The sequence below is a fragment of the Suricata suricatta genome, chromosome 12, assembly GCF_006229205.1.
Source record: "Suricata suricatta isolate VVHF042 chromosome 12, meerkat_22Aug2017_6uvM2_HiC, whole genome shotgun sequence".
In the NCBI taxonomy this organism is placed as follows: domain Eukaryota; kingdom Metazoa; phylum Chordata; class Mammalia; order Carnivora; family Herpestidae; genus Suricata; species Suricata suricatta.
Genome location: NC_043711.1, coordinates 28,307,535 through 28,320,556, shown reverse-complemented (window position 1 = coordinate 28,320,556; position 13,022 = coordinate 28,307,535). Strand labels below are relative to the sequence as shown.

General features: G+C 41.4%; 1 pseudogene; it reads right to left on the bottom strand.

Annotated features, from left to right (window-relative positions):
• Window positions 1-640: 640 nt before the first annotated feature.
• On the bottom strand, window positions 641-902 carry LOC115274451 (annotated as a pseudogene).
• Between the last annotated feature and the right edge of the window lie 12,120 nt (window positions 903-13,022).

Genomic DNA, 13,022 nt, shown 5'->3' with positions numbered 1-13,022 from the left:
TAAAACCTGATGGTCTTTATCTGATGCTCCGGACAGGGTGAGTTTGGAGTAAGGGTTGACATTTTCCATTTAGCATATTGTTCACAAAGACTTTTCACAAGTTGACCCCAAGTTTCAAAAACTGAAATGAAGGTGGCAGAATTCCCATTCTGAAGCTCCACAAGCTATAAAAGGAGCTCTTTTGAGGTGTGCCATCTCCACAGTGACACTGTAAAGTCCAGACTGCCCGACATACTGGGAACCATGTTTTGGCATCAGGTTCCAACAGCCCTCTGGGTTTAAGGGAGCCAGGTCTATGGTGAAGGCAGAGAGGGGAGAAGGGGACATAAGAAATGACTTTTAGTTTTTCCACGCCACAAGGTGTTTGAGCCATGGTGGCTAATGTGTGTCGACATCAAGGAATCCCTCCTCCCGGGAACCAAGAAGTCTCTCAAAACTTGAAGAGAATGGTGTTTCTGCCCTGTATCCATCTAGCTTTGGTGAGATTCTAATAGGGACACATGCCCTTCCCCCAGTGAAGGGTTCTGTTTCCTAACAACGTAGTTTAAAAAAATTTTCAAACAAAATTCTGCATGTTTATAGAACTTGTTTTGAACTCTACAGTCACCGGAAGTACACAGTTATCAGGAATGTGCACGCTTCAGTTGGCATCGCCAGCACCTTCAGCTTTTGGTGCCTGGTCTGTTTGGGCATCTCTGTTTTCCGCAAGGTTTTTCCCACCCTTGCAGAATCCCCTTTTCCCTTTGGGTACCTCCCCTGCCTTCTTTGTAGGGGCCTTTTAAGGCTTGGGCTCTGGCTCTGGAAGAGTGGGTTTGAGCAGATAACCTTGCAGATCTTCTCTGTGGTTCCTTCACCCTAGTTCTGTCACCTGTAGCATCCCTTTCAGCCTTTCTTTTGGGCATGGTGGTGATGGAGGGACAGAAGGACGGAGGTGTTGGACACATGGTTACTAGCTTTTATTGGTCCAGGAGTTGTTCGTGCATCTACTTCTTCATGCTGCTCTAATCATCTCTGTCTTAATCATCCCTTGTCTTAACAGAACATAGATTTGTTCAGTTAAATATGTTGACTACTTAAAATAATGACCATTTTATATTTATATGATTTCAATTTGAGAAAAAAGAAAGACACATGTAAATCACTAAGCATGTGGGCAGGAATTTCTCGTGATAACATCAGAAGTGTAGGCAGCCTTTTGTCTTTCCAAGAGCAAGGTCCAGAAACTTGGAACTCTGGTTTCCATATCACGCTTGGAGAACTTCCCCAGAGGTAATTCACTGAGCTTGGTTTTCCATCAAGGAATTACCTGGAGTCTGGCTTTAGCCAGTCCCAGATTAATTATTCCTGGCAAATACCCCTTGCCAATTGAGATCTTTGCTTCTATTGGATCTGATGATTCTGAATATGTACCACTCAGTTTTTCAAGGTGAAACAGAGGGACCCCTTTCAACTTTTAAGGTGAACCCCTTAGTTCTGAATAGCACGAGCCAATGGATTTTGTATTTTGCCAGTTCTCGGATGCTTTATTCTTAATCCACAGCCCTGTGGACTTTTATAAATAGCTTTGATAAATTCAAAAGTCCATCCACTTTCTCTTTACAGAAGTTGCAAATTGGTATTCGTCCATATTTGTGTATTTCCAACTATTCTTCCTACCAAAAATTGTTTGTTTACAATGAGATTGGGTCCAATTTAGTGTCCCATAATGGCTTTTGAAATTGTTTGTTGTTTGAGTGTTTATCTTTGGGAAACGTCACAGCACATTATTGGAGTCATCCTAGCCAACACCTGATTTTCTTTCTATTCGCTCATTCAGGACAGCATTTTCCATCTATAATAAACAAAGATTTCCTGGGTTTCTCCTAACATTTTCTGACTTAGAGGATTGAAAGACTGCGATGATAATGCACGAAAAAAAATCTGTGCAGATAAATTGATCCAACATGGTCACTCTGGGGGTGGTTGTAGGAGGCACAAGGATGGCATGTACTTTAACGGTCAGATTCAATCTCACAGGTGGCATCTACAGTGACATGCTTGCTATAGGCTGTAGGTAGCATCCAACCAGTCAATGTTTGTTGAGCATCTATAACATGCCACGTTAGGTGCTACAAAGATTCCAGAGATGAAAACAACAAGGTTCCATGACATTGGTAGGCAAATAAGGCAAAGAAATATATGATAAGGATCATTACAAGTGTATAAATTAACACTATTGAAGCTGAAGGGGAAGGAAACTTACAGTTGACTAGACTCTAGAAGATTTCATGGAGGACCATGGAGGACCATGGAGGACCATGGCATTTGAATTGGTCCCTTCAGGATGAAGGTTCCATTGGGAAGGAAAGATATGCCAGGTGGAGGAAATGGCACACGCAAAAGCCTAGAAATGAGAAAGTCAGAAAGGGGCCAAATCCATCTGTCACGGACTATGTGCATGGCCTTCTGGTCAGCAAAACTTCAGTATGTCAGCTGTTTCATTCGTAACGGTGAAGAGATCGGAAGCAGTTAATATACTTGGCCAAAAGTCACCTCTGTACAGAAGCCACTTAGAAATTTCGTATTAGAAGAAGTAGATTTCAGGGGTGCCTGGGTGGCTCAGTCTCTTGAGCATCCAACTTTGGTTTAGGTCATAATCTGCCCTCCCCCTGCTCATGCTCTGTCTGTCTGTCTCTCTCTCCCTCAAAAATAAAATAAACATTAAAAAACTTTTTAAGTAGTTTTTTTCAAAAAGTCATTTACTCAGTAGAATTAATCCATTATGCAAAGATTTTGCCTTGCGCACATGTAATATAGTGGGCATGTATTTCCTGTCTGTTGAACAGCTTTGAGGGAATTGACTTAAGCAGGGTCTTGTTAGGTTGGACCCTAAGGTGAAGAGAAATCCAAAAAAATGGGTTTGATACAGCTTTGATGATTGGTGCTTGCTACAAATATCAACTTTGAGAATCATAGCATTTCTTTTTTTAATGTTTATTTATTTTTGAGAGACAGAGCATGAGTGAGGGAGGGGCAGAGAGAGAGAGAGGGAATCCAAGCAGACTCCAGGCTTTGAACTGTCAGCACAGAGCCTGAATCGGGGCTCAAACTCACCAACTGTGAGATCATGACCTGAGCCGAAGTTGGATACCTAACTGACTAAGCGACCCAGGCTCCCGAGCATTTCTTAATTATGTGTGCCTTAAGTTGATATTAACATCAGTTGTAAATTCTGTACTCACTCTTCAGATATGACCATTAAGAAGGAGGAGCAAACATACCTGGATTGTTTTGAGTAAAAAGCAGATGCAAATATTAACATATAATATTTGTTGAGTACTAACTACATGCAAGGTCCTGAAATGAAAGTTCACATGCATCATCTCAATCTTTATAACAGCACTCTGAAGTGGATACTATCGTTATTATTTTACAGGGAAATTAATGCACAGTTAATTAATTTGACTGAGGTCCCAGCAGTAGTGGCTAGAAAAGCCAGGATTTGAAGCGAGGCAATGTGGCCCTAGCACATACTCTCAATTGTGAGATAATGAACTACTAAGTGAGAATAATAGTGGGATACTTCTCACAGCGTCATTATGATCATTTCACGAGTTAATGCGTGCAAAGGGTTTCTCTCAATATCTGGTGTTTTGTAAGGAGTCAAATGATAAAAACTATTATTGAAATAATAAGTTACCTGCCCAGACTTCCTTGTGCCAAAGTACCATGCTTTCAACCCTCATAAACTACAGATGACCTTGGCTTTACTGTGATGATGTCATTTTTTTTTTGTTTTATTTAATTGCACTTTCGAACGCATAACTTGTTGCAATATTTTCAGAGGCCAGTAGAAGTAAAATGAGTTCCATGTGAAACATATACAAATCTAATGTAAACATGTTAACTGCCATGACTTGAGCATTTATTTAATTAAAAAATATAAAAATATACTTAAATATACAAAATAGGTAATTTAAAAAATATTTTTGGCATGGATGTTTTATACACATATAAACATCCATATCCATGTAAAAGAAGATTTGATGAAATGGAAAGATGCCAACCATATATTCAATTTTTAAAAACCACTTAAAAACACTATATAATTTGGTTTTATTTCAGTAAAAATAAAAAGCACTTGTTATTTGGCTAAAATGTTTAGATACATATGCCATAAATATCTTGGCTATTGTAAAAATAATGCTGTAATAAACATAGTGGTACATATATCATTATAAAAAATAAATAACTTTTTAAAATGTTTTTTATTTATTTTTGAGAGACAGAAAAAGACCGTGTGAGCAGGGGCGGGTCAGAGAGAGAGGAAGATACAGAATCCGAAGACAGGCTCCAAGCTCTCAGCTAGCTGTCAGCACAGAGCCCGATGCAGGGCTCGAGCCCACAAACCGTGAGATCATGACCTGAGCTGAAGGCAGACGCTTAACAGACTGAGCCACCCAGGTGCCCCATGACTTGAGCACTTAAAAAACATATGTCATACGCATGTTTATAGTAGTATTATTTGTAATAGGCAAAGACAGAAGCAACCTAAGTGTCCACTGTTGAATGGATGGATAAACAAAATGTTATGGAGAGAGAGATACAACGGCTGATCAGCCAGTCTTAAAAAGGAAGGAAATCCTATCACATGCTACAGTATGAGTGAGCCTTGAGGGTATAATGCTAAGTGAAGTAAGTCAGTCACAAAAGGACAAATGCTGTATGATTCAATTCATATGAGGTGCCCAGAGTGGTTAAATTCAGAGAGAGACAGGAAGTAGAATGGTGGCTGCCGGGGGCTGGAGAGAAGGGGAAATCACGAGGTACTGTTTCTTAGGTCGAGTTTTAGTTTTGCAAGATGAACAAAGTTCTGGAGATGGGGGGTGGTCACAGTGGTAGAGCCAAGTGCATGTATTTGATGATGCCGCTTAAAAATGGCTAAAATGGAAAATTTCATGGTATGGGTATTTTACCACAGTTTTCAAGAAGCATATATGCAGAAAAATAGAAATTCTATATATACAACCTATATTTTCAATTTGCAGTATTTCAATCCTATATGTTCAATATATATATATGCAGAGGGTTCTATGGTCACCATAATAAAAATGAGGTATTTTTGAAAACTAGGTAGAAGTCATTTCCTTCCTTAGACATGGCACATGCTACTTGATGAAAAAATTTTTGTTTATTTTAAGCCCTGAAACATTAATTGGAAACTTCAATATTCTGCAGCTGAACACTGGGTTTCAATAATCCTCTTTGCTGTTTTTCTGATGTTCTTATTTCTAAAACCCAATTCTCCTGGGAATGTAGTACTTTCTTATAGCAAGTGAACAATTTCTATAATTTCAGTATTCAAAAATTGGAGGCCTCTATGCAGTGGGAGGACAGTGGGAAGAGATGCTATCTTGGGGACACCATATTAAGAGTAAATTGGATTCTTGATTCCCTTCTGGGAAAAGAGCTGGGAACTAACATGTTTTTGAGCGCCCATGAGCAGCCATGGTTTGGGCAGTCATGCAGGACACTTTGTATATGTTATTGCATTTAACTCTCATGACACAGGGATGAAACAATATACTGAATTATGAGAGATAGCAAGGGCCTTCCCCCTGCATTTCTAAAAAGGAAGGAGTCTTGCTGATGCATTGGTCCAAGAGCTACCTTTATTGTGCCTCATCCAGGTGTTCCTAAATGAAAATCAAGAGGGAGAGATTCAGTCCATCTACTGGTCTGGTACCTTGATACTTTGTGCCAAATAGTTCTTTGTTTGGGGGGCTGGCCTGTGCATGTAGGAGGTTAGTGGTCCCTGTTTGAGAGTCACGGATTACACTTGTTCAAGGGGTGAGGCTTGGAGAGGAGGGGAGCTAGGCTAGAGAAGTGATAGAGGCGGATGTTGCAGACAATTTTGGGTGAGAGAGTGAGAGAGCAAGAGAGAGAAAGAAGTTTTTGGAGCTACTGCTACAGGCAGAGAATGAGAGAAGCCCCAAAAGAATTTTTCAGAAATGATCGGTTAAGAATGAATGTTCCCCTTTTTAATTTTCCTGAAAGTTTAAATTGAAATTCTCTGACTCATGCTTTTCTATCTGGTTGTTGTTTCTTTGAATGTGACTGTGTGTTGAAACTGGACCACATATGGGGAGAGAGAGGGATGTAAAATTTGAGAGACTACTGAATGCTGAAAATGAACTGAGAGTGGAAGGGGAAGGGGGAGGGGGAAAAGAGGTGGTGGTGATGGTGGAGGGCGCTTATGGGGAAGAGCACTGGCTGTTGTATGGAAAACAATTTGACAATACAATATTATGGGAAAAAAAAAAAAGAAACTGGACCACATAGTAAGGGTTTGGGTAGATTTCACAAGGATTACACTAAAAAAGTCTTTCGAATTTGCATTTTCCTCATTCTTACAAACCATACCCTGACCTCTCTGCAAGGTCAGACTGCATGACGCACCGTTCTCCTTTCTCTCTTCCCTTTTTCTTCCCTAGGGAACATGCCTAGTTTTCTCAAGATTTTACAAAGAATAGTATGAAAAGACACATCCTTTTCTCTTTTTAAATGATGGCATATCTTTCATTCAGAGGTAATTTACTATCTGTCCATCCCATGATTCCAAAAGGTCTGTCGGCGAGTTTGTTACAAGTACCCTAAAAATGACCATAAATCAGTGGCCTAAAACAATACAAACGTATTATCTTACAGTTCTGGAGACCCACAGTCAGTGGACTAAGATCCAAGCGTCACTGGGCTCTGCATTCGTTCGGGAGACGCTGTGGGGAAATTCCGTTTCCTTGCCTTTCCAGCTTGCAGCCTTGACCCTGTATCACTTGCACCTGTTTCTTCTCTCGTATCTCCTCTCTTTGTTCTGCCTGCTTCCCTCTTAATAAGGCGCTTGTGGGGCACCTGGGTGGCTCAGTCAGTTAAGTGTCTGACTCTTCATTTCGGCTCAGGTCATGATCTCATGGTGCATGGAATCCAGCCCTGCATCGGGCTCCCCTCCGACAGCATGGAGCCTGCTTGGGATTCCCTCTCTCTCTTTCTCTGCTCCTTCCCCGCTCGTGCATGCTCATGCTCTCTAAATAAAGACACTTGTGGTTACCTTGGGCTCACGTGAATAATCCAGAACAATCTCTCCCTCTCAAGATATTGAATCACATCTGCAAAGTTCCCTTTGCCATGTAAGGTGGCCGATTCCCAGGTTCCAGAGATTAGGATGTGGACAGCTCTGCGGGGAGGGTGTCATGATTCTGTCTCCCGCAGCCAGCGTGTGAGCACGTGCAAGATGTGTGCTCTCATTCTGACAGCTTGCTTGCATGGTTCCTTCCACCTTGACGTCACTGTTTTTAAACAGGTGAAATTCTTAGGCTTAGCCAACAGCTAATTTTCACATTAGAAAAGTGAAACGATTTACTCAAATTAGAGTAATATTGATGGAGAAACTGATAGAGATTTTTACATAAACGCAAGTTCCTCTTTAGCTCATTCCGAGTAGCTAATTACTGGGTCCACGCAGAAGGACAAAACTCCTTCCATGTTCGTTCTGAAACGTACGACACATCTAACAGTTAAACACCTGGGATAAATCCTCTTTCAACAGAGCCAGAAGCATCACGTGGTCAGCACGGTGCCTGGCACGGAGTAGTGTTGCATGAATTTTGAGGCCTGCGTGATCACAGCAGGTGTTTTCAATGTTGAAATATGATGGCGGAGACGGGGCTGAAAGCAGTTACTTCATTTGTTAGTTACTTGGGGATGATGCAATTTGACCCGTGCCAGCCAACTTCTGGCGAAGCTCATAAGGCATCTTATTTCACCTCTTCCTTGTTAATATACTCAAACCAGTTTCTCTGAGGCCTTTTTACTCACTTTCGTAGGTGGCTGATAAATCCATGTGATTTAAAACTTGCTCCTTCTGGAAGGTCAGTCATGGGTTGGAGCGAGAGTATGTGGCGTCAGAGTTAAGAGCATGGATTTGGCAGTCAGTCAGATGGCATGTTCAAATTCCACCTCTGCCGCCCGCTGAGCAGCTGTGTGCCTGCTCTGTGCCTCGGTTTCCTCACTTGAGAAGAATGATGATGTCAGTCATAGGGTTCTGGTGAGGATTCAGGGAGAACACTGTGAAAGGCAGAGTCAGAGTCTTGCACACAGTGACCACTTAGTAAAGGGAAGCTAGTATTTGTCTGATTGAATTATTATCTATTAGCTGATATGACTGTAAAAATAGGCCTTCTGGCACTGTCCTGTGCCCATGACTATTTTGAAGGGATTTGGGGGGCAGAGCCTATCTAGAAAAGAGAATATGTCTCAACTGTTTGGAAAGAGGTGCATATAAATAGACAGGAAAATGAATATGCAACACAAAATACTAACAAATAAAGCAAAGGAAGAGGTTCTGGCTGGTTGTCCCCCTTCACCCAAAGCAGGCAGATAAGTGTGGAATAAAAACAATCTGCTAACATTTTCTGAGCTCCTACTGCGCGCAGTGCTTGTCAGTGACACATGGGAGACAAGATGTATAGATCACGATGCAGGCTGTATGTTTGCAACTTACCAGTCCCCTTCTATATGCTTTACAGGCATTATCTCTGATCATCATGGTGAGCCTGTGATATCAGCGTTTCCCCTCATTCCATAGAAGAGGAAGTGGAGGTAGGCTCAGGAGCTCACAGCTACATGCAGTGTGAACTCAAGCCTGCTCTGACTTACATGACCCACTTTCTGTCCATTCGAGTGTGTGTGCTTTTCACCCATTATCTTGAAGGGGCACATGAGCTATGGGGAGAATTCTATGCATATAAACAAAGTGATAATCATAAGCAATACAAAATAAACACAAACCGGGGGTACAGACAATAGGTTGGCTCTGGGAGTTCACAGAAGGGGAGCTGGAATAACGGAAAATGGGTCTGATCTGGGTCTTAAAAATGAGTAGCCATCTGAGATGGAAATGGGGAGGCTTTTCCCTCTTAGCAAGATGGCGATGCAAATCAGATGTGAGAGCAGGCTTAAAGCAAAGAGGACAAAATGTCTGCTTCCTCTTTCCCGTTCAATGGGTTGGTAGTGGTTCTGGGAACGCTGACGCAGAGTTACGCATTCACGTAAGAATTGCCTGCATGACTGACTGCTTCATTCAGGTAAAAGAAAGAGCACCGGGCAGAGATGGGGTTGGAAAGATATTAAAACTGGCCTCAGGGTGTTTTAACCTCTTTCAGAAGGAAGGCTTTGAAGATGTGGGGTGAGTGATGAAAATTAAAACAGGGGATGGAAAATGGTGCAGCTCGTATGGAAAACGGGTGGTTTCTCTAAAAGCTAAACACAGAATTACCACGTGATGCAGCATTTCTACCCCTAGTTATGTACCCAACAGAATTGAGAACGGGTCTCCCGACAACAGTTTGTATGAAAACGTTCTGGTCAGCGTTACTCTCCAGAGCCCAGATGTGGAAAAGCCCAGATGCCCATCAACTGATAAATGGATGAACAAAATGTGGTGTGCCCATGCAGGGGAATAGTATTCAGTCACAAAAAAAGCAACCAAGTGCTGACTCATGCTGCAACACGGATGAACCTCAAAACACTTTGAAGGAAGGAAGTGAAGGAAGCCAGACACAAAAGGCCACATATTACAGGATTCAATTTTTATGAACGTTCTGTAACAGACAAATTCATAGAGCCAGAAAGTAGACTAGTGGGTGTAGGGACTGAGGGACGGAGGGATTGGAGAATGAAAGCTTAATTTTCTTTTGAGGTGAGGAAAATGTTTTGGAACTAGACAGAGGTCGTGTTTGTAAGACATGGCGAATGTCACTGAATTTAGCCTTCAAAATGGCTAAAATGGTGAATTTCATGGTATGTGTATTTTACCACAATTAAAACAAACAAACATGGATGATCTTCTGAAATTTAGGATACGTGGATGTAAGTGGGTATGGCGATCTTTGCATAAGCATCAACTGTGACTTGGGGTCTTGAGCTAAGAATATTAGATCGTAAAACATTCAAGAATAATGTCCTTCGGGTTTTTTTCTATTAAAGTCAAATAAAAATAAGGTAAATATTTTATTTAAAAGCCATCTGATCTTTTTAAAATTTATTTATGAATATAATTTATTGTCAAGTTGGTTAACATACTGTGTATACAGTGTGCTCTTGGTTTTGGGGGTGGATTCCCATGATTCATTGCTTACATACCATACCCAGCATTCACCCCAACAGGTGCCCTCCTCAATATCCATCACCCATTTTCCCTTCTCCCCCATTCCCCATCCACCCTCAGTTTGTTCTCTGTATTTAAGAGTCTTTTATGGTTTGCCTCCCTTTCTCTCTGTTTGTAACTATTTTTTCCCCTTCCCTTCCCCCATGGTCTTCTGTGAAGTTTCTCAAGTTCCACATATGAGTGAAAACATGATCTCTGTCTTTCTCTGACTTATTTCACTTAGGAAATGCCCTACAACCATCTGATCTTTTAAAAAGCCAGCTGATTTTAAAAGTATCTGTCTTGGGTGCCTGGGTGGCTCAGTTGGTTAAACGTTTGACTTTGGCTCAGGTCACAATCTTGAGGTTGTGGGTTTGAGCCTTGTGTCAGGCTCTGTGCTGACAGCTCAGAGCCTGGAGCCTGCTTCAGATTCTGTCTCCCTCTCTCTCTGTCCCTCCCCTGCTCATGCTCTGGGTCTCTCAATAATACATTTAAAAAAATGTTAAAAAAAAAAGTATCTGTCTTTACTAACGCTTTTCAAACCATCAATCTAATCTATTTATCAAATGAATGTGTTTGCCTATGTAGACAACCTTCTTTCTACACATACATAGAAAAAGTTCCGTGATAATATTCACCTGTTGTATATAATAGGAATTTCTAGATAGTGGAACTTGAGGTGATTAGAACAAGCTTCCCTCATATTTTTCTGCATTGTTTGGATTCTTTATATTGAACACATGATTTTAGGAACATCTTTTTTTTAAATTTTTAATTATATTTATATTTGAGAGAGAGAGTATATGAGCAGGAGAGGGGGATAGAGAGACAGAGACAGAATCTGAAGCAGGCTCCAGGCTCTTAACTGTCAGCACAGAGCCCAATATGGGGCTGGAACTCATGAGCTGTGAGATCATGACCTGAGCTGAAGTCAGACTCTCAACCGACTGAGCCACCTAGGTGCCCTGACTTTTAGGAACATCTTATGTGATTTTCCCTAAAATAATCAATGAGCATAAAGGCACATACAGAAGATCAAGGCAAATAAGCCATCATGGTGATTAATTCTAGGGAAAATACGGTCAATTGTTATTTCCTTTTCAGTATTTTTATTGGGGCCCTTTTTCAACCCCCAAGGTAATATTTTAAAATTTTATTAAACTTAGAGAAACAGTAGGGAAGTTTCCCAGTGCCCCAAAGCTCTAGAGGTGGAGGCCTTGGGGGAGGGTGGGGGGATGGTTGGCGGTTGTCAAACTCAAGGTTTGCTTGACTCCAAAACTCACTTCTCAGCCTTGAGTTAATCATGCTACATTTTATTTTTCACAAGTTTGACCTAAATGCATCACCCCCCCCCCCCCCCCGGCCCCGGATTCTAACTACTGATTGTGTTCTACATCTGGCTTTCAACATGCCAAGACTGCAGAGGAGGGTATTATCTGTGTTACCTCTTAAGAACATGAAGAGCTTGCTTCATTTCCAGGAAATTATCCACCTACCACCAAAATGTCCATGGATGGAGCATCTGCTGCTTACAGGGCGTTGATGAGAGGTGCAGCTCAGGGAATCGGCGTCTGAAGTGGTCCAGGAATTAAGGTGCCCAATAGCCCACCGCAGAGAAAGCTTTGTGCTAATGAGACGTTCGTTTGCTTATGTATCCATTTCCTCACTGTTTATGGAGTTCCTGGGAGCTATAAAGGTTGATTCCCAATTGTCACTAATGTGCTCCTGAAGACATGTTTGGTTGTAAGAAAGAGAAACCAGCTTAAACTAAGAAAAAAACAAAGGGGGAACTTTATGACAGGAATCCTGGGTGGTTTCACAGGTTTCAAAGAGAGAGAACCTTAGGCACCAAACGGCAGCAGGGATGGGTTTTGGAGATTTAGAGCAAATGCTCCGAAGACAGATTGTCAGACAGATTGTCTGCATCTTCGTTCTGACATGAGTCCTCTGTTCTTGGCCAATTTACTTACCCACTCATTGTGCTCATCTGTACAATAACTGTAATACCAACAGCTTCCTCCCAGGTGGTTCTGAGCATTAAGCAGTAATGGGTCTTACAGGATTTATCACAGTGCCTGCTACATAGTAAGCACTCAATAACTGTTCGTTTTAAAATACCCCTTATTATTGCAATATATTGCTACAGAGCTCATTTCCTAAATGGTTAAGAAGGGCCACTGGATTCTGGTTTCAGGGAACAAATTAACTTGACATTCTCTTGGTTCCAAATCCATGTTTTTTAGAGAAGACCTTGCTTGGCTTAGTGGTGTAGACATCCATCCCCGGTCAAGAAACAGAATCCAGTAGTCAGAGACCTGTTAACTAATCACGGCTGCCAGGAACCTAATGTTAGAACTGTGTGGAGGAAGGAAAGTGGTAGACACTGGCCAGACAAACTGAGGAACACACAGTCCACACAGTCAGGAACCCCCTCTTAGTGCTGCTTCTTAGTGGTGTTTAATCAGAAAAGGGAAAAGTGAAAACAAACAAACAAAAACCATAAAAACCCCCAGAAAACCAAGCAAGAATGAAACAACCACCCCCCCAGTCATGGTTTTATCTGGGATATCCAAAGAATATCTCTGAATTGTCCTGTTTCTACTGAAACACAAAGTAAAGCAAAGCAAAATCATGTTCTTAGATTAAACATTTCATGATGAAGACTTTGCAAATTGCCATGGAGACGATGGAGGAAATTATGCGCTCAATCTTTTTTTTCTCCACAGTCATGCATAGGGATGGACTGAGGTATTAGCCTCAGCTCTTTTTTTCCACAGTGAACTGAAGTGTTTTAACAAAATCTGCCACTTTTATCAGCAACAATAGACTTCTCTACATGTTA